The sequence below is a fragment of the Pan troglodytes genome, chromosome 3 (genome assembly GCF_028858775.2).
Source record: "Pan troglodytes isolate AG18354 chromosome 3, NHGRI_mPanTro3-v2.0_pri, whole genome shotgun sequence".
In the NCBI taxonomy this organism is placed as follows: domain Eukaryota; kingdom Metazoa; phylum Chordata; class Mammalia; order Primates; family Hominidae; genus Pan; species Pan troglodytes.
Window position 1 is genome coordinate 179,558,467 of NC_072401.2, and position 21,252 is coordinate 179,579,718.

A 21,252-nucleotide genomic window follows, 5' to 3' on the forward strand; every position below is an offset into this window, starting at 1 on the left:
TTTTATTTAGGACTTAATTATAATAATTGAGAGTAGACCTACAAATCATTTTTCTCCACATTTCTTGGTTCTGGTTTTTTGGACATTCATTTTATTTTTATTCTTCTCCTTAACTACTTCTGAAGGACACTGGAAAATTTGTGACAATCAACTTTTACATTCTCCTTTCTGCCTATAGAAAGATACGGCAGAGAGCTTTCGTTTTTGCATTTTGAGCAACATCAGTCCATTTAAATCCAGGCTGGAGGCATTTTTGACAATTAAACTCCCTTAGAAACTTTGTGGGTTTCCAATAAAATTGACTTCATTCAACACCATTAACCAAAATCCACTCCTACAATTCCCTAACAAATATGCTACTCTTCCTAGATACATGATCACTTTGCCCATAATAAGCTGCTATATCACAATGTTCTCTAGATTTTTGAAACTGAGATAGTATCCTATGCATTGCATATCTGAGATGGTATCTACCTTAATTAATTCACAAGTCTTTTACTGCCATACCCTTTATTTTAAATGCAATTGCATTCTATATTTTCTTTTGAGAAGCTTTTGCTCTCTGGAATGTTTGGAGATTACATTTTCATATCTAACGTATCAAGTTCTCTTTGCTTTATAAATTCTGTAAATTCATCTCTGTATGTTCTAGTACAGCTTATCATATGTAGCTTTTACAGGCCAAATGACCCTTTCAACAGTCCATTAGGAATATGTTTTGTTTTGGTCCTAACCAACTGTTCACTAGGTATATTTTTCTATATTCTAATTTAATGCACATGATTGTTCTATGGTCATTTCACTACTACCCAACACAGGCTGTAATGTTTCTGGTCTTCAGTAATTTTCTTACCATTTTCTAGCCTTTCCTATCAATTTTCTTGCTAGTTTTTTTTTCAGCTCTGTCCACTGTCAAGTACTAAAACCAGTACATATTTTAAATTTTGTTATGATATCACTCCTCTTCTGATACCAGTTTCTGTATCAGTTATCTATTTTATATAATAATGTTTCTAAATGCAGTGTCTTAACAAGTGACATATTATTCTTTATCTGTCTACAAGTGGGCTGAGTGGTGATTGTATTCATTTCTCAGTTCACTACCACAATCCTAGTCAGCAGCATGTAGGTTAGTTTATCGATCTTGGCTGTTCTCTCACTCCCACTCTCTTGCCTCCTTCTTTGGAAGCTATCTGACTATTGGCTGGACTATTACAGTCTTAGTTTGGACAACTTATCTCTTCCCATGTGTTTCTTTTAGCCACATGTTTCTAAATTCTTTCCAGAAGGATAGTTTGGGCATATTCTTCTGACTATCACAGACAAGCAAAAGAGAAATCCAAAACCCACAAACACTTCATCAAGGTTTTATTTATGTTAAAGCTGCTAACATTATTTTTGGCTAAGACAATTAATAGCAGTAAGCCCAAATTTAGGGCTGAGAAAATATACTCGAACAAATTAGTTAAATGAATTTCACAGTCACAGCAAAGGACATAGATACTGGTGGAAATGCACAGTTGAGGTTACCAATACAATCATTCAATTATACACCTTTGCCATTATAAAATATACATCTCTTTCTTTCTTAATGTTATTTGTTTTACCTTAAAATTTTCATGATATTAATGTATATAGATAAATTTTTTGTTATTTTATGTTATTTTTCATTCAATTTCAATATTTCTGAATACAACTGTTTGTAATTTTTAAGACAACAAATTGCTTTTTTTAAGGCCAATAATCTTAGTGTTTTATGTAGCATATTTAATCCATTTATATTTATTGGTATTGCTGATATCTCACTTTTTATTTTTTTCTTTGACCTACCTCTTCTGTGTTCTTTTTATTCCATTTTTGATTTAATTAATTTTGTCTTATTAATTTTTTACTATGCTTCTACCTTTTCCTATAGATATTACAACATGCATTTTGATGTATTATGGAGTTTAAAACAAATGAATATTTTGACCATTCTCACAATACCGTTAGCATCTTTAAAACTGTTAAGCTCTATCAACTCCGCACCCACCTCTTGCGTTTCATGAACATGTATATCAATGTACATATTTTGGCCATCATAGGAAACTGTAATAATTATTTATTAACATGAATAGTAATTTATATTTATATAGTTACTCTTTTCAGTGCTTTTTATTCCTTTTTACATTTTTACATTTCTATGTGGAATAGTTTTCTTTCTAATTGAAACACATATTTTAGTTTTTTCTTTTTAATATATTCCTGCTGGCAACAAATACTCTCAAACTTTTCTGAAAATATTTTTATTTTCTTTTATTTATTCCTTGAATCTTTGTGTTTCTTGGAACACCATTGTTTCCCCTTCATTTTTGAAAAGAATTAAAAAGTACAGTGAGTTCTCATTTATTCTGAGGGGACCTATTTTCTTCCTACAGGATACCTATCTAGTCAACTACCTTTTTAATTTCAGTGATAATTTGTTCATTTGAGGTATTACGTGGCACCCAATAATTAAGTAGTGAAAATAAAATACCATAGCAACAAAATTAGGTTAAAAAATGTTTAAAAATTGAAGTGTTTGCCTAAACTTGTAGAGAAAGGTATCATCTTTACAAACTTTTTGAGTCATTTTATTCTTTCAGTTTACTGACAGTTAAATATCATAGTTGCCTCCATTGTAAGTATCATATCATTATACATATTTTTTGGAAGGGGTATTTCTGAAGCTCTATGGTAATAAATTACATGTTTTGTGATCATGTCCACTTGATATGTTCATAAAAGTTACAGATACTCTTGCCATAAATACATTTAAATATCAAATTTTATACATACACAGAAAATTGTGTATACATTTTCAGTGAGTTCACACATCTAACTAAATTATACTTAAATAAAAGTACAGCTTGGGCTGGGCACAGTGGCTCACGCCTGTAATCCCAGCACTTTGGGAGGCCGAGGCGGGCGGATCACCTGAGGTCAGGAGTTCGAAAACAGCCTTAACATGGAGAAACCCTGTCTCTACTAAAAATACAAAATTAGCCGGGCGTGGTGGTGCATGCCTGTAATCCCAGCTACTCGGGAGACAAAGGCAGGAGAACTGCTTGAACCTGGGAGGCGGAGGTTGCGGTGAGCCGAGATCGCGCCATTGCACTCCAGCCTGGGCAACAAGAGAGAAACTCCGTCTCAAGAAAAAAAAAAAAAGTAGAGCTTGGACAAGAATTAAACTTTGACTACCAATTATTCAACTACTCATTGTTCTGTAGCACATTTACTCAATTAAATAAACTACAAGAGTGTAATTTAATAGATATAATTTTTTCTTTTAGGAATAATCTCTATATGTTTTCTCTATATAATTACAGAAGTAATTATTGTTGTATTAAAGTATTTTCAACATTTATGAAAAATATTAATGCATATTGACATGATAGAAAAGTTATGTTTTGTTGCATTATTTAAAAAATTAAATTATTTTCTCTATTTTGGGGCATACAATTTATATATGCCTAAAAATGTTGCACGTTTAAAAAAAAGACAAAGATTATTGAATAAGTGGAAAACCAAAACACAAATCCATTAGACATATAGTAAATAAACATCTTATAGCTTTTACATCAACAGAAATTACAATTGTGCTGCTTTTCTGTTAGATGGGGGCAGATTTCTATGGCATACTTGCTACATTTTCACCTAACATTTTCTTTGATCAATATTCATCATTTAATAGAATACTTTATGTGAATCTTCACTTTATTATACTGTTCTTTTACCAAGTTATTAGCACTTTGGAAGAATAGTGTTGTTAATTTTGCTTTCGGAATCTCCTACAATTAGAGAACATAGCAGAACTCTTTTTACAGGTTAATCAACCAAAACGTTATCTAGGTAAGATCAGTTATGAAATTAGGACTGTACATTCCTGAATTCAAATCCAATGACTAGCCCACCGTATTTCTACCATGATTCTTAGCAATAATAACATAAAGACTTCATTAAAACACATAAAAAGACAAATGAAAAAACACACCAAAAAGCCCCAACACCATCAAAAGGAGGTTGGTTAATTCTGATAGGTTCAAACAGCCTTTGCACACAATTTTCCCAAATAAAAAAGTCCAAAGTCTTTAAGACTTGCAAAGCCCTTGATTGCTTCTCTGGTATCCTTGTCATTAACCCCTTCTTTTCCACCATCTGCACTAACATTTTACTCTATAGTTATAGTTGTTTTTAGGTTTCAAAAGTTTAATGTTTGTTATCTCTTTCTATTGCTTTCCCAATATTACTCTTCTCTTACCCATAAAGTAGCAATAAACTCACTGTATTTTGTGTTTTTCATTTTCTTCATAACTCCTACAAACTACATACTGAGTGAAGGAGAAACCATGTCACTTTTGCTTGTCATTGTATCTCCAATGTTCAGAACAGTAATGGGTATATATTTGTTGAATAAATAACATAAACATACTGCTAGTGAGTCTGATATTTCCAATCTAGAGCATTAATATAGCTATGTAGATAAGTTTCCCTCATTAATTTCAGTGCCTTTATATTTAGAAAGTACAACGATTCTGCTAGAGAGAAAAAAAATTACTTGTACTAAAACACACATTTTCATAGAAATTCTCTAGGATCCTCTCTCAGAAAAACATCTATTAAACATTGGATGCAATTTTCCATTAATGCTATTTTAGGAGTGATAGACTTTAGAAAAATTTCTAGAGTAACAGAACATATTATTATATGTAGTAGCCTCTACATTATTTAAGTATTTGATACAACTGATAGAACAATTTGAATATCATGTTTAAGAGGGTTTAAATGTCTATTCATATAATGTTTTAATGCTAAAGGCTAAGAAGATCTGGTTGCTAAACCAACTGAGAGCAGTATTATCTTGAAATATATATCAGTTTTATAGCAGCATAAGGTCAGACTCTAGCTATGATAACTTTTTCTCTAGTGACCCATTGAGGGCAGTGTAAGGGTTTTATGATGATATCTTCATTCTCCGTCAATCACTCCATTTTAAACCTAGATCTTTGGATATTTGCTGACAAGATTTCTTTACAATTAGAATCACACTTTAAGATTCTGTTGTGACAAATATCTTAAATATAAATATTTGTAGGATAGTACTCTTGTAATCTAATGTGGTTTTGTACCCGAAGTTTTCTAAATAACTTAATTTTCTATGTAACCATAGTATTAACAACTCTGTACTACAGTAATAGCCTTTTAAAAATATTTAAAATATTTCATGCCTGTAGAGGGAACAAATAAAAATATATTCAAATTAATATCCTGTTGTGATCATTGTAATGAACATACTTAAACCTTTGCTTCATGACTCAGGTTCATCATTTTGCTTAGTGATTTTACTTTTCTCTAGAGTATGTGTAAGTGCTGTGAACTCAGCATAATCTTGGGTTTATCTCTTCCTAAATAAATTCCACCTACAGCCATGATTTAATTAATGTGCCACCACATTATTATTATTGTGTGTATGTGTGTGTGTCTGTGTGTGTGTGTGTGTATGTCTGGGGGAATTGCCTTTTCTAAAAACAGTGTAATGCACATTCTTTAACTCTAACAAAACTGGTCTCCATATGTAAAGAATACAACATCGGTGGTATTCTGAAGAAAGGCTAGAGCAGTATAGTCAAAATGCAAAGCAGGATACATTGAAGTGTCCAAAGAATAAGGCAGGTGGGGCATCTTTATGAAACTGTTACCAATCAGAAGATGAGCACAGAGTGGAGTCTGTGTCAGAGAGGTAGTCCTGAAACAGGGCTTTAAATGTTGTGGTTAAGAAAATAATATGTATCTCAACATTTCAAAATCAGGTTTACATAAGCTACTAAATATTCACCAGGGACAGTTTATCCTTAAACCATAAATCTACGCCAAATATAGTTCATAAAACTGCTATGGGGAAGTTCTCATTTGTCTCCACAATGTATTCTGAGAAACCTTACTGTACAGCAGATTGTTATAAAAATTTTATATTTTCTCATAGGAACAATGTTATAATTTGATGTTATATGGTAGACCAAGCATTTAATAAATCATAGACATGACTGAAAATATGTCTGAAAGTAACATACAACTACGAATTTGTGCAATAATTTTAAATGATAAAATTATGCTCGGTGTTCTGTTCAATGAACATAAATGTACTGTATACTCTGATAATTCACAGGCCCCAGTGAATCATAAAATGAAAGCAGAATATATAAAAATACAATTCTGCTACATTATAAATTTGACCTATCATAAGATTAATTTAATTTTCCTCTATTATTTTGTATATTGTTTTCTCTAAGGACCTCCTCATTCTATTACTACACCCCCATACACAACTGAAATAGTTCCTATATTCAATGTAAATTTTAATACTCAAATCCATCCCACTTACCATATGATTAAATGTTGAAACTGAGAAGCATCTCAGACCAAAGTGTGGAAAAGATCAGATGGTTATTTGGAAACCCTATTTCTAAATGGTAGAGGGTATGCCTGAGCTACTACTGACATACGTTTGTATGGATGTTTTGTTTGTTTTTGTTTTGCTGCAGTTTTGGAAGTCAGTTGTATAAAGGAAAAAAATTACTCTTTGAGCAATTAAAAAACACGTGGAAGAATCTTCTTAACTCTTTCTCTCTGTTATGTTCAAGGAGGTGTCATTGCAGATACTGTGCAAATGTATTTATTCCCGGCCTTAAGTATATTTCTTTAAAATTTTGGTCAATATGCTCTTACTGGTTTTTTTTAGCTGTTTTTATCTATAATATCTTCAGTATTTTCTGACATCAGCTATTCCCAGTCTCTTATATCTTTAATTTTATCTTGCTGAGGCAATTTGGCAAATAAGCATGTTCAAATTTCACCTGTGTCCCAATGTAAACACACACACATACACACAGAAAAACTAAAAAAAAAATTTTAAGAACTCTTACCTTTTCCCAGACATCAGTTTCTGTGTTTATAACAAACCTTCAAAGGATGTCTGTGCATGCTGCCGCTGCCTCTGCTTCCCATTCTCATGACGGTGGAGCTTCATCCTCTCTGCTTTCTGGCTTTCTCAAATGTTTTTTAAAGTAAGTAGCTGACAAAGTCAATCAGCCTTTGCCATTCCTCCTCTTTTTCTCCTCTGGAACATGTAACACTGTCAACACTTCCTGGAAATCCTGCACTCTCTCACGATGTGCTCTTGTACTCCTCCTACTTTTACTGCTGTCTTCTCAGCTTTTTCCTACTCCCTAACACAGATATTGCTCTAATATTCTGCACTTGTTTATCTTTTCCAGCACCGTTATCTTCACCAATCTTATTTATGCACAGCGTTTTTCGTTTCTTCACAGAGAAAGTTTCCCAATTGTCCATCCGTGTGCTGACTTCTCCAGGACTCACATTCCGTAATACCTGCTGGGAATTCTGAGCTGGTTATCTCCCCAGAAGTTTTCTGCCCTAGATAAGCTACTTGCTTTCTTCCCGTTTTATCAGTTTCAAACCTAACGGCTCTCTAAAATTCAGGTGTGATATCAACCCGGCTGTGAAATACCCCAGTTTCAATAAATGCTCCTTCACTTGTGCTGCTTTCTACCTACACTTAGAACCTCTCACATCTATTCTTACATTTGTTTACTAAATGTGTTTGTATCACTACAACAGTATTTTCAAATTTACTGAAGGAAAAGAAACAATTCCGAAACAGCAAAGTTATTAAATATTCAGTTAGAAACTATTTTGGTAATATGCATATCTATATCTATATATGTGTGTGTGTCTCTCTCTCTGTGTGTGTGTGTGTGTGTGTGTGTGTTAAAAGTTAGACTTATTTCCAGGATTTTTTTATTAGAATTTGTGAAAATGCTAACAGTGTTAAAATACAGTGACCTTAAAAGCTAACAATATGACAAGGTTGGCTTCATTTTTAGAAGTAGGTACACTGTCTCCAAAGGGTTTTATTTACTACAGATATTTGGTCTATATATTTAGTGCTGAATTGTATGATTCTAAACATTAAAATGTAAGCAGCACATTTAACATAAAAAGGAAACCAGCTCTAGGTGAGATACATGTGTGTCTCAGAGATTCTCAATTATTAATGTTGCTACAAAATTTCCATTTTAATAGCACCACAAGAATCCAGGTATGCATAAGGCAGTCTCCATTAAGAATCAGTAGCAATCTTATGTTGCAAAACATAGGGTGTCTTTAGTTCTTAATATGTTAATTTTTATCTCAATTCTGTGATATCACTTCAGTGTGGAGAAAACTGAAAAAATACACATCAGGTTCACTGCTGATTAAAAGCTTTTATTTACATTTTTACCTGATTTTTCATTCTAACCTAATATGCTAATTCATTAAATAAACTTCATGTATCATATTGCGAATTATTATCAGTAGCCCAGATGGAATCTTCATGTGAATTCAAGATAAAGGCATCCTATCTCAATATGCTTTACTTCCAACTGTCATACTGATTTCATTGGAACATACATGTCATTGCTATCTATCAAATAATTGTTGCAACAAATATATAAATACATTATATTTGTGAATGAATGGCACCTCCTTAAACTGTGGCATGCTTGTGTCATACACGACCCCCACAACAGTGTGTGCTGTGTGTACAGGCCATGGACTGTGCTACCTTTTGCAGATTAAATGTCCCTGAGCTTCAGTTACCTAATTTCTTAAATGAGAATGGCACCTATCTCATGAGTTTTTGTAAGCATATGGAAAGGTATTACAATGTGAAGTATAAAATCATTATTCAATAAATCTGTTTTCTGTGTGTGTGTTATTTTTTAACCTTCAGAACGCACTGAAGATTACTTTCTCTAAGAATGGTGTCCTAATGCTCTAGGCCAGGGATCAGTACGTTTTTTTCTATAAGCTACCACATAGTAAATACATTAGGCTTTGCAGGCCGTCTGTTCTCTGTTACGACTACTCAACCATTGTGTTATAAAAGAAGCTGTAGATAAGACAGCATGCAAATGAATGATCATGATTGTGTTCTAATAAAATTTAATTTACACACACAAACAAAAATAGACTGTATGATTTGGTCCACAGGTTATAGGTACTGACTCGTCATGCCAGCCCATACTATCTCATTTTCAATTTTCAATTTTTAGGCCTTGATTCGGAAAAAAAGTTTCAAAGTAAGGAACATTAATTCTCTCTTAAATCTCAGTTTGTGCCTATATTAAGGCTGAAGTTAGAGAAAGCTTATTTGCTGAAGCCCTCTTTTTCTTGACTGTATGTATCTCTGAAGTTTTTTACTTTCCTTTTTCCTTTTCTCTTTTTCTTGACTGTATGTATCTCTGAAGTTTTTTATTTTCCTTTTTCCTTTTCTCTTGTCTAAACTGATGTTTTTCTTCCCTTCTTTGGGGAAGAAAATACTTTTTTTTTCTATTGACATTCATTATTTAGGCATTATTCCATTTTTTTCACTTTTTTTCTCATAAGTATATGTTTATAAATCTACTTTATGTAAGCAACTTTATTTTCTAAAGTTATATACTTTTTTAATTAAATAAAATGCTCAAGGCAGCCTTTCTCACATTCTGGGGTGCCCAGCATCTATGTCATACCTTTTGTGGCCTTTCAAAATTCCTATATTCTGATAGTCTATCTCCTTATGAATTTTTGCTCAAGTGAAATTATCAACCCTATTAATGGTCAGAGCTATTGTTCTACAAGTCACCATTAACTCGAGTTTGAGGCCTGAAGCAATCTGTGAAAGAAGGCGTTGGAACAATGCAATTGTTCTACCATATATCACAGAAAAGCTAATTTAGCTTTCTTAATGAAAACAAGTATCAGTGTCCTGAAGTTTCCCAGCCCAGGGCAGGGATGCGTATTGAACTCCATCAATGTGAAAATAAAAGTTATTTTGCTATTTTTAATAGTGTCTATTACTCAAAGAGTATTTACTGCTTCTTATTCTTCCTTCAGAACTGGTTTATTTATTTCAGTCTTATTCTTGGTATAGAGAATCTAACTTTTTTTTAAAAAAGAAAACTGAAGTCAAACCAATAATCTTCAAAGACATATGAAACTACTGTATGCCAAGCAGTGTGGCATCAAGTACAACCTATTTTAAAAGTTAAGAAGAAACATAATGAAAGATTTGAATGTACCACCTACACTATATTATCGATTACGTTAACCCAAAGTACATACTATGTAGCTAGTTAAGCATTACAACTTTGTTTTAAAAGAAAAGGGTCAGGCGCGGTGGCTCATGCCTGTAGTCCCAGCACTTTGGGAGGCCGAGGTGGGTGGATCATGAGGTCAGGAGATCGAGACCATCCTGGCTAACACGGTGAAACCCCATCTCTACTAAAAACACACACAAAAAAATTAGCCGGGCGTGGTGGCGGGTGCCTGTAGTCTCAGCTATTCAGGAAGCTGAGGCAGGAGAATGGTGTGTACCCGGGAGGCGGAGCTTGCAGTGAGCCGAGATTGCACCACTGCACTCTAGCCTAGGTGACAAAGCAAGACTTCATCTCAAAAAAAAAAAAAAAAAAAAAAGGCAATATACTAAATATGAATTTAAGTAAAATTCAAAGCAGGATATTCTTTTATTAGAATTTCCACCAATACACTCAAAGGAATTCAAAGACTCATGACCACAAAACAAGTTTGCATTAATTATCATGGTGTGAGATCAGTATTTTTATATATATACATGCCCACTTATGATAGGGTTATGTTCCAGTAAACCCAAGCTAAGTTGAAAATATCATAAAGTTGAAAATTCATTTAATACATCTAATATACCAAACACCATAGTTTAGCCTAGACTACTTAAACAGGAAATTTTCCTTGTTCTGTTTGCGGGCCTTCCAACAAGGGTGTCTCACTTACTCAGCCGGCAGCTCTCAACCCCTTATGGGAGAGTAAGCGCGCAGGTGAGTGTGTGCAGGAGCCGGAGCAGTGCTTTTGGGTGCTGGCAGGAGCAAAACTCTGTGCGGTGCCCAACAGCAGCTTCTGGGGGGAGTTCCTATGACCCCCGAAGCCCCAGAGGGTGTGTGTTACAGTGCTCTTTTAGCTTTGCCATCCACAGATGGCTTAAGTGTTAAACAGCTCAGTGGGCCCTCTGCCTTTTCATAAGGGCAGAGGGTCAGTGTGGCAGTCTTTAGTGTCTGCGCCTGTGGCACCTGAACTCTTGTTCAGCATCCAGGAAAAATCAGGTCATATGAATGAATTGAAGGGTGGTGAATACAGAGGATTTTATTGCTGATGAAAGTGGCTCTCAGCGGGAAGGGGAGCTGGAAAGGGGATGGAGCAGGAAGGTGATCTTCCCCTGGAGTCCAGCCATCCAGGCCAAACTCCACTCCAAAGCAACACTGTTAAGCTGTCCCTCTGAAGTCAAGTTGCTTCTCTCCAACGTCCAACCACAGTTCTGATGTCCAGCTGCCTCTCCTCTTCTCCCCTCCTCTGCTCTCTGACAGTTGGGTCAGGGATTTTTTTTTTTTTTTTGAGATGGAGTCTTGCTCTGTCATCCAGGCTGGAGTGCAGTGGCACAGTCTTGGCTCACTGCAACCTCTGGCTCCTGGGTTCAAGCTATTCTCCTGCCTTAGCCTCCTGAGTGACTGGGATTACAGGTGCACACCACTATACCTGGCTAATATTTTTATATTTTTAGTAGAGACAGGGTTTCACCATGTTGGCCAGGCTGTCTTTTTTTCCTGACCTCAAGTGATCCACCTGCCTTAGCCTCTCAAAGTGCTTCAATTACAGGCATGAGCCACTGCATCTGTCCCCTGGGTCAGGGTTTTTATGGGTACAGGATGAGGGGAAGGGCAGGCCATGGGTAGTTTTGGAAAAGGCAACATTCTAGCAGGAAAATAGGAATGCATGTTCTCACTCTGGGCCACAGGTCGAGGCTTGAGGATAGGACTTCGCCAGGGACCCCATGCTTTTCGCCTAGAATTTCTCTGCCTCCTTTCCCTATTGCTACCATAAACGTGCTGAGAACACTTACTTTAGTCTACAACTGGGAAAAATCATCTAACACAAAGCTATTTTATAAAAAAGTGTTGAATATCTCATGTAATTTATTGAAAACTGTACTGAAAGTGAAAAACAGAATGGTTGTATGGGTACTCAAAATACAATTTCTATTGAATATGGATCATTTTTGCACCACCTTAAAGTCAACAAAGATTAACTTGAGGACCATCTGTATGGATTAAGATGTACATAACCTTGGTTTAGAATCATTTTCATGCTCTACTACTCTACTCCTACTTTTTGTTTTCTCTGAGTGGGTATTATTCCAGACCATGCCACAGACCTGCTCAGCTCAGTGTTTCCTCCTTTCATGGATTACACTCAATTATAACAAAAATTTGTTCCCACATTTGTAAAAAGTACAGCTTTTTGATTAATTCCCAGGTAAATAAAAATTGCAAAATACATGCAAAAGAAAAACAGGAATTGAAAACAGTACCTGGAAAAATTCTGAGTTACCTGCAATTGCTATCTATAGATAAAAATATGATAATAAATTTTATTTTTTTGTATTAACTTCTCTGAAATGAATATTAATCTTAGAAAACATAATCACAATCTTCTATGATAAAAATTTCTTTCAGCTCTGAGTCTATAAATATCAACTAAATGCATGGAAGTACAGTAATTTCTAGAAGGAGCTCACAAATGTTGATCCTATTCAAGAACTTTTGGGTCTTCCCAAGTTCTAGCAGGAAATATTTAGCTGTTGTTACTGTGCCTAGAACTAGTTGAGGATAGTCTGAAACTCAGGCACTTGACTGCAAGAAACTTCTAGCAGCTCTTTCCACAAAGACATTTTATCATTGGCTTTGGAGTTAATTGTTATAGTGTGAGGACCGTAGGGATGCAAATGTAAAGTCACTTTCACTTTCAGGGACTAACTAAAGTTCTGTTACCAAAGAACAAAAAGTTACCCATTTTGCTTGTAACTGAAATAATATAACCATATCCAATATATTTATTCATTGTACAGGTAATTATTAGGCGCCCAATATGTCTCAGGCATCGTTTAGGCAGTTGAGATATGTCAGTTAAAGAGAAAGAAAATGCATAAGAAACCCTTTATTGAAGGCTACACAATCCAAACATGTTGAGGGTTAAATGTTACTTTGTACAATCTTTCCTCACACTGTCTACCTGCTATATTTCACTAAAGAACAATGAGAATTTCTTGCTTTTCTAGTTTCATGTTTTGGGAATAGCTCAATTTTTCAGCAATGCAGAAGTCATTGACAGACAAAAATATTTCGACTACATGATTTATTATCTGTGATTAAATGAAACACATACATTCACAAAATTGTTCTTGTCTCATGAATTTTCAGATTAACTTTTGGGTTTCTTTACTGTTACTGCATATATATTTTCTCTTAGATTTCTATCTATACTAACAAGAAGATTAACTTTTAATTTTCAGAGAAAAACTACATATTCTCTATAAATATTTTCAAGAGCTCCATTTACCATTAATATGTTATACTTAATAGCCTAGCCTGGTTATTGAATATATATATGTAATTTTACTGATTAGAATTGCTTTAGGTCAGAAGTTCTTCTTTTCTGAAAGTGCATCGGAGGATTTCTAACTGATGAGTTCCAAAATTTGTTTTATATTCCTGCAGAATTTTGCCAACACAGTGAATGGAGCAAAGGGCTGAAACAGCCATAGCTCCATGAAGCTCAGATGACACTTCTGCAAAATGAGCTTCAATTCAGTTACATTTACAAGTAAGAATTAGTTTTCTGGCCTTTGGCTCCAGATGATGGACTCCTATAATTAGGCTTTAAAGTTTTGCATGTGATTAAATCTGCAATCCTTTGATTCCCCTCACCAAAGCATGTTATACAAGTTTTTGAACCTCTCTCTATTTGCCTTCAAGCTTTTGTGCTTTTCTCCTTATGTAATCTCAAAACAGTTTAATAGGACATCTATTTTGAGTCCTATAAATATAAATACCTTGGGGAGTTTTTTAAAAAATAAATTAGATAAAAATTAGTATGATGACTACTCTTTCTCTCCTTTTTAAAAATGGGTTAAGATACTTTGAAAAACTTTTAAGGTTTATAAAGTAGGTATAGAAGAGGAAAAGTTTAGAGAAATCTTACACTCTAAGAGGGAGCTCATTTGGCATCAAAAGATAAAGGCACACAGTCCTGCCAAAATTAGAAAGGGACAAAGCCAATAAAGTAAAATATCTTTTCGTTATGTATAGCCCCTGGCATATTATACTTGCTTAGGAGATGTTCATTTAGTTATAATTATAGTTATATTATAATTATAGATAATTATATAATGATTATATAATTTATTATGATAATGAAAATGCCTCAGAGCTGGTGAACAAGTAATCACTGGGATTAAGATCTTCTTGGAGGTGCCTCCATTTCTAACAAGTCCTTTTATTTTTATGTAACATAAATTATGCAATAATATGTGCTTAATAAAACAAAGGCAAGTCAAATGAAAGTAAAATTTCACATTATATTCTTTGATTATATATATGTGTTTTTTAAATTTTATTTTGGTAAGATAGAAAACATACAATTTCAACCATTTTAAAGTGTTCTTCTTTGTCTATTGTAACAATTTTTGACTTGAAATCTATTTTTTTTAAGTAAGTGTAGGTGCTCCTGCTCTCTTTTGAGTATTGGCATGAAATATCTTTTACCATCCTTTCACTTTCAACATAGGGTTGTTCTTAGACCTAGTGTGAACCTCTTGTATAAGCATGTAGTTGGAGCCTGCTTTTTAAATCCATAATAATTCTCCGTGTGTGTGTGGTTTATTTATCAATCAGTGGACACTTGGTTTTATTCTACCTTTTGGCTATTATGAATAATGCTACTAAGAACATGAGTGTACAAATATCTGTTTGAGTCACTGCCTTCAATCCTTTTAAATTTATACCCAAAATTGGAATTTCTAGTTAATATGGTAATTTTATTTTCAATATATTGAGAAACCACCATACTATTTTCTATAGTGGCTGCATCATTTTACATTCCCACCTGTAGTAGTGCACAAAGGTTCCGATTTCTCTACATTAATGTCAACACTTGCTATTTTCCTTTTGTGATAGCTATCCTAATGGGTGTGAAGCTATATCTTAGTGTGGTTTTGATTTACATATTGCTGATGATTAGTAATGTTATTTGTTTGATGTGCTATGGTTCATAATACTCTCTTATAATCATTTTTATTTCTGTAAAATTGATATTTTCATTTGTAATTGTAGTTGTCTTCTCTTTTTTATTGTTAGTAAACCTAACACTTTAACAAATGTATTTTTTTGCGAAGAACCAACTCTTGGTTTCGTAGATTTTCTCTGTTGTTTTTCTGCTGTTTTCCTATCTCTGGAAATTCCCATAAAAGGAATTTTTATTTCCTTCATTACACTACCTTTACAGTTAATTTCTCTTCTTTTTCTAGTTCCTTCAGGTGTAAAGTTAGGTTTTGAATTTAGATCTTTCTCCTTTTCTTTTATTTTTATTTATTTATTTCTTTAAAATTATTCTTTAAGTTCTGGGATACATGTGCAGAACATGCAGGTTGGTAGTTTGCTGCACCCATCATCCCGCCATCTACATTAGATGTTTCTCTTAATGCTATCCCTCCCCTAACCCCCAACCCCACTGACAGGCCCTGGTGTGTGATGTTCCCCTCCCTGTGTTCATATGTTCTTATGTTCAACTCCCACTTATGAGTGAGATGAGTGAGAACATGTGGTGTTTGGTTTTCTGTTCCTGTGCTAGTTTGCTGAGAATGATGGTTTCCAGCTTCATCCATATCCCTGCAAAGCACATGAACTCATCATTTTTTATGGCTGCATAGTATTCCATGGTGTATATGTGCCACATTTTCTTTATCCAGTCTATCACTGATGGACATTTGGGTTGGTTCCAAGTCTTTGCTATTGTGAAGAGTGCTGCAATAAACATACGTGTGCATGTGTCTTTATAGTAGAATGATTTATAATCCTTTGGGAATATATCCAGTAATGGGATTGCTGGGTCAAATGGTATTTCTGGTTCTAGATCCTTGAGGAGTCACCACACTGTCTTCCACAATAGTTGAACTAATTTACACTCCTACCAACAGTGTAAAAGCGTTCCTGTTTCTTCACGTCCTCTCCAGCATAGTTGTTTCCTGACTTCTTAATGATTGCCATTCTAACTGGCATGAGATGGTATCTCATAGTGGTTTTGATTTGCATTTCTCTAATGACCAGTGATGATGAGGTTTTTTTCATACGTTTGTTGGCCACATAAATGTCTTCTTTTGAGAAGTGTATGTTCATATCCTTTTTGATGGGGTTGTTTGTTTTTTCTTGTAAATGTGTTTAAGTTCCTTGTAGATTCTGGATATTAGCCCTTTGTCAGATGGATAGATTGCTAAAATTTTCTCCCATTCTGTAGGTTGCCTGTTTACTCTGGTGAAAGTTTCTTTTGCTGTACAGAAACTCTTTAGTTTAATTAGATCCCATTTGTCAATTTTGGCTTTTGTTGCCATTGCTTTTGGTGTTTTAGTCATGAAGTCTTTGCCTATGCCTATGTCCTGAATGGTATTGCCTAGGTTTTCTTCTAGGATTCTTATGGTTTAGGTCTTATGTTTAAGTCTTTAATCCATCTTGAGTTAATTTTTGTATAAGGTGTAAGAAAGGGGTACAGTTTCAGTTTTCTGCATATGGCTAGCCAGTTTTCCCAACACCGTTTATTAAATAGGGAATCCTTTCCCCATTGCTTGTTTCTGTCAGGTTTGTCAAAGAGCAGATGGTTGTAGATGTGTGGTGTTATTTCTGAGGGCTCTGTTCTGTTCCATTGGTCTATGTGTCTGTTCTGGTACCAGTACCATTCTGTTTTGGTTACCATAGCCTTGTAGTATAGTTTGAAGTCAGGTAGCATGATGCCTCCAGCTTTGTGCTTTTTGCTTAGGATTGTCTTAGCTATACAAGCTCTTTTTTTGTTTCCATATGAAATTTAAAGTAGCTTTTTCTAATTCTGTGAAGAAATAATAGACACAATAAAAATGAGAAAGGTGATATCACCACTGATGTCAAAGAAATATAAACTACCATCACAGAATAATATAAACACCTCTATGCAAATAACCCAGAAAATTTAGAAGAAATGGATAAATTTCTGGACACACACACCCTTCAAAGACTAAACCAGGAAGAAGTCGAATCCCTGAATATACCAATAACAGGTTCTGAAATTGAGGTGGTAATTAATAGCTTACCAACCAAAAAAAACCCAGGACCAGATGGATTCACAGTCGAATTCTACCAGAGGTAAGAAGAGCTGGTACCATTCCTTCTGTAACTGTTCCAAACAATAGAAAAAGAGGGACTCCTCCCTAACTCATTTTATGAGGCCAGCATCATCCTGATAACAAAACCTAGCAGAGACAATAAAAAAAGAAAATTTCAGCTCAATTTCTCTGATGAACATTGATGTGAAAATCCTCAATAAAATACTGGCAAACTGAATCCAGCAGCAATCGAAAAGCTTATCCACCATGGTCAAGTTGGCTTCATCCCTGGGATGCAAGTCTGGTTTAACATACGCAAATCAATAAACACAGTTCATCACATAAACAGAACCAATGACAAAAACCACATGTCTCAATAGATGCAGAAAAGGCCTTCGATAAAATTCAACACCCCTTCATGCTAAAAACTCTCAATAAACTTAGTATTGATGGAATGTATCTCAAAATACTAAGAGCTATTTATGACAAACTCACAGCCAGTATCATACTGAATGGGCAAAGCTGGAAGCATTCCCTTTGAAAATCAGCACAAGGCAAGGATGCCCTCTCTCACCACTCCTACTCAACATAGTATTGGAATTTCTGGCCAGGGCAATCAGGCAAGACAAAGACATAAAGGGTATTCAAATAGGAAGAGAGGAAGTCAAATTGTCTCTGTTTGCAGATGACATGATTGTATGTTAAGAAAACCCCACCGTCTCAGCCCTAAATGTCCTTAAGCTGATGAGCAACTTCAGAAAGTCTCAGGATACAAAATCAATGTGCAGAAATCACAAGCATTCCTATACACCAATATTAGACAGAGAGCCAAATCATGAGTGAACTCCCATTCACAACTGCTACAAAGAGAATAAAATACCTAGGAATCCAACTGACAAGGGATGTGAAGGACCTTTTCAAGGAGAACTACAAACCACTGCTCAAGGAAATAAGAGAGGACACAAACAAATGGAAAAACATTCCATGCTCATGGATAGGAAGAATCAATATCGTGAAGATGGCCATACTGCCAAAAGTAATTTATAGATTCAATGCTATCTCGACCTTTCCTCTTTTTAAATGCAAGCATTTTTCAACTATAAAATCCTGTTATCACTGCTTTCACTAAAATCCCTAAATTTTGATATGTTTCAATTGTCATTTATTTCAAGATACTTTTATACATTCTACTTTTTCCTGTAATTTCTTATTTGACCCATTCAGAAGGGCATTGTTTGATTGTAACATATTTGTGGATTTTCCTAGTTTCGTTCTGCTTTGATTTCTAGTGTCATTCCATTGATTAGAAAAGACACTTTGTATAATTTCAATCTTTTAAAATTTATTGAAAGTTTTTTTGTGGCCTAATATATGATGTACCCCAGAAAATGTTCCATGTGTGCTTAAAGAAAATGTGTTTTCCTATTGCTGGGTGCAGTGTTCTGTATATGTCTGTTAGGTCCAAATGATCTATAGTGTTCACATTCACCGTTTTCTTACTGATCTTCTGTTATGTTTTTCATCCATTATTGAATATGAAGATTGAAGTATCCTACTATTATTACAGATGTTTATTTCTCCTTTGAATACTGTTGATATTTGTTTTTGATATTTAGGGAGCTCTGATGTTTATTTCATATATGTTGGTGATTATTACACCTTTTTATGAATTCACACTTTTATCATTATAAACTGTCCTTCTTTGGCTAGCGTAACAATTTTTGACTTGAAGTCTATTTTCTTTTTTTTGGAAATAAGTGTAGGTGCCCCTGTTCTCTTTTCGGTATTTGCATGAAATATATTTGACCATCCTTTCACTTTCAACACAGATTTGTTCTTAGACCTAATGTGAACCTGTTGTATAAGCATGTAGTTGGATCCTGCTTTTTTATCCATTCTGCCAATATATGTCTTCCGAGTTTAGAGTTTAATCCATTTACATTTACATAATTACTGATAGGAAAAAAGTTACTATTACAATTTTGTTTGTTTTTGTTATGTCTTACAGCTTCTTTGCAACTTCATTTTCTTTCTTATTGCCTTCCTTTTTGCTTATTTTTTTAATGACAGGTTTTTATTCCCTTCTAATATCCTATTGAGTACATTCTATAGATTTTATATGTGGGGTTACCATGGGGGTTACATATTGCATCATAAAGTTATAGCAAAAGCTATTTTAAAGTGATACCAACTGAACTTCAATTACATAGAAAACACTACTTCTTTACCACTCTGCACCCCCCGATGTATGTTACTGATGTCATAAATTGCATCTATATATAATGCATGCTCCTTAACATAGATTTATAATTACTTTTGTGTTTCTTTCTTTTAAAACCTATAGTACTATTATGTGTGTGGTTGAAAAGAATGTATTCTGATGCCATTGGATGGAATGTTTTATATATGTCTATTATGTCTATTTGGTCTAAAGTGTATTTAAAATCCAGTGTTTCCTTACTGCCTTTCATTTGGACGATCTATCCATTGTTGAATGTGAGGTATTAACATTACCTATAATTATTATATTGCTATTTTTTCTGCCTTTAGATATGTTAATGTATATATATGCTTTGATGTTGGCTGAATATATATTTATAATAGTTATATCTTGTGATAAATTGACCCTTTGTCATTATATAATGACCTACTTTGTCTGTTGTGATAGTTTTTAATTTTAAGTAGTTTGTCTGATGTCAGTGTAGCCACTCCTGCTTTCTTTTGGTTATCATTTTCATAGAGTACCTTTCTTCATCCCTTTACTTGCAGCTTATTTGTATCCTTAAAATGGAGGTGACTCTCTTATAGGTAGCATATGGTTGGATTTTATTTTTTGTTGTTTTGCACCCCCCTCCATTTAGCCACTCTGTCTTTTTATTGAAGAATTTAGTCCGTTTGCAACTAAAGTAATTATTGATAGGTAATTGATAAAGACTTACCGTTGCTATTTTGTTAATTATTTTCGAGCTGTTTTATAGATTTTTTTGTTTCTTTCTTCCTCCCTTCCTTTGTGATTTAATGATTCTCTATATTGGTATGCTTTGAATCTTTTTCCCTTATTTTTTATATATTCACCGTAGGTTTTTGCTTTGTGGTTGCCATGAAGCTTACATAAAATATCTTAACAACAGTCTATTTTGAGCTGATAACAACTTAACTTAACTTAGATCATATATATGAACTCTACACTTTCACTACCCCCCATTTTATGTTTTTGAAGTCACAATTTACATTTTGCATTGTATATTAATTAACAAATTATTGTAACTATAGTTATTTTAATACTTTTGTATTTTAACTTTTATACCAGTTGTTATAAATCATTCACATGCTACCATTATAATACTATTCTGAATTTGATTGTTTACCTTTACCAGTGAGTTTTATGCTTTCATATGTCTTTAAGTTACTAATTAGTATTAATTTATTTCATCTCAAAGAATTCCTTTTAGAATTTCCTGAAAGTCACATCTAATGGTGAAGAACTCCCTCTTCTTTTGTTTGTGTGTAAAAGTTTTTATTTCTCCCTCATTGCTGTATGACCACTTAGCTTGGTAAAGTATTCTTGGTTGAGAGATGCTTTTTTTTCCCCTCTCTTTCAACGCTTTGGATATATTATCGCACTCTGCCTGGCCTGTGAGGTTTGTGCAGAGAAACCCACTGATAGCCACATGAGAATTACCTTATATGTGATTAACTTCTTCCCCCTTGCTGCTTTCAAAATTCACTCTTTTTCTTTGATTTTTGAAAGTTTGATTATAACATGTTATGATGCAATCTTCTTTGGGTTGAACCTCATTGGAGATATGTGATCTTCATGTACTTAGAGTTCCATATCCCTCTCCAGATTTGGAATGTTTTCAGTCACTATTTTTAATGTTTTTAAAAACTTGTTAATTTCTCTCTACTATAATGCTAATGTTAGCTTTCTTGACATCTTATAAATCTCATAGGCTTTTAAAATTTCTTTTTTTAAA

The 21,252-nt window shown here is 34.0% G+C and overlaps 2 long non-coding RNA genes across 2 annotated transcripts in view; both read right to left on the bottom strand.

The window, feature by feature from the left end:
• The window catches only part of LOC107974493 (uncharacterized), a 228,033-nt gene that overhangs the window by 87,979 nt on the left and 118,802 nt on the right, over window positions 1–21,252 (bottom strand). The gene's annotated exons all lie outside the window — the stretch shown is intronic.
• LOC129143795 (uncharacterized) lies at window positions 1,352–7,227 on the bottom strand. The gene is made up of 2 exons (XR_008547671.2): window positions 6,942–7,227; window positions 1,352–3,142 (listed from the first exon to the last, which is right to left on the bottom strand). It is a non-coding gene; the product is annotated as an uncharacterized LOC129143795 (long non-coding RNA).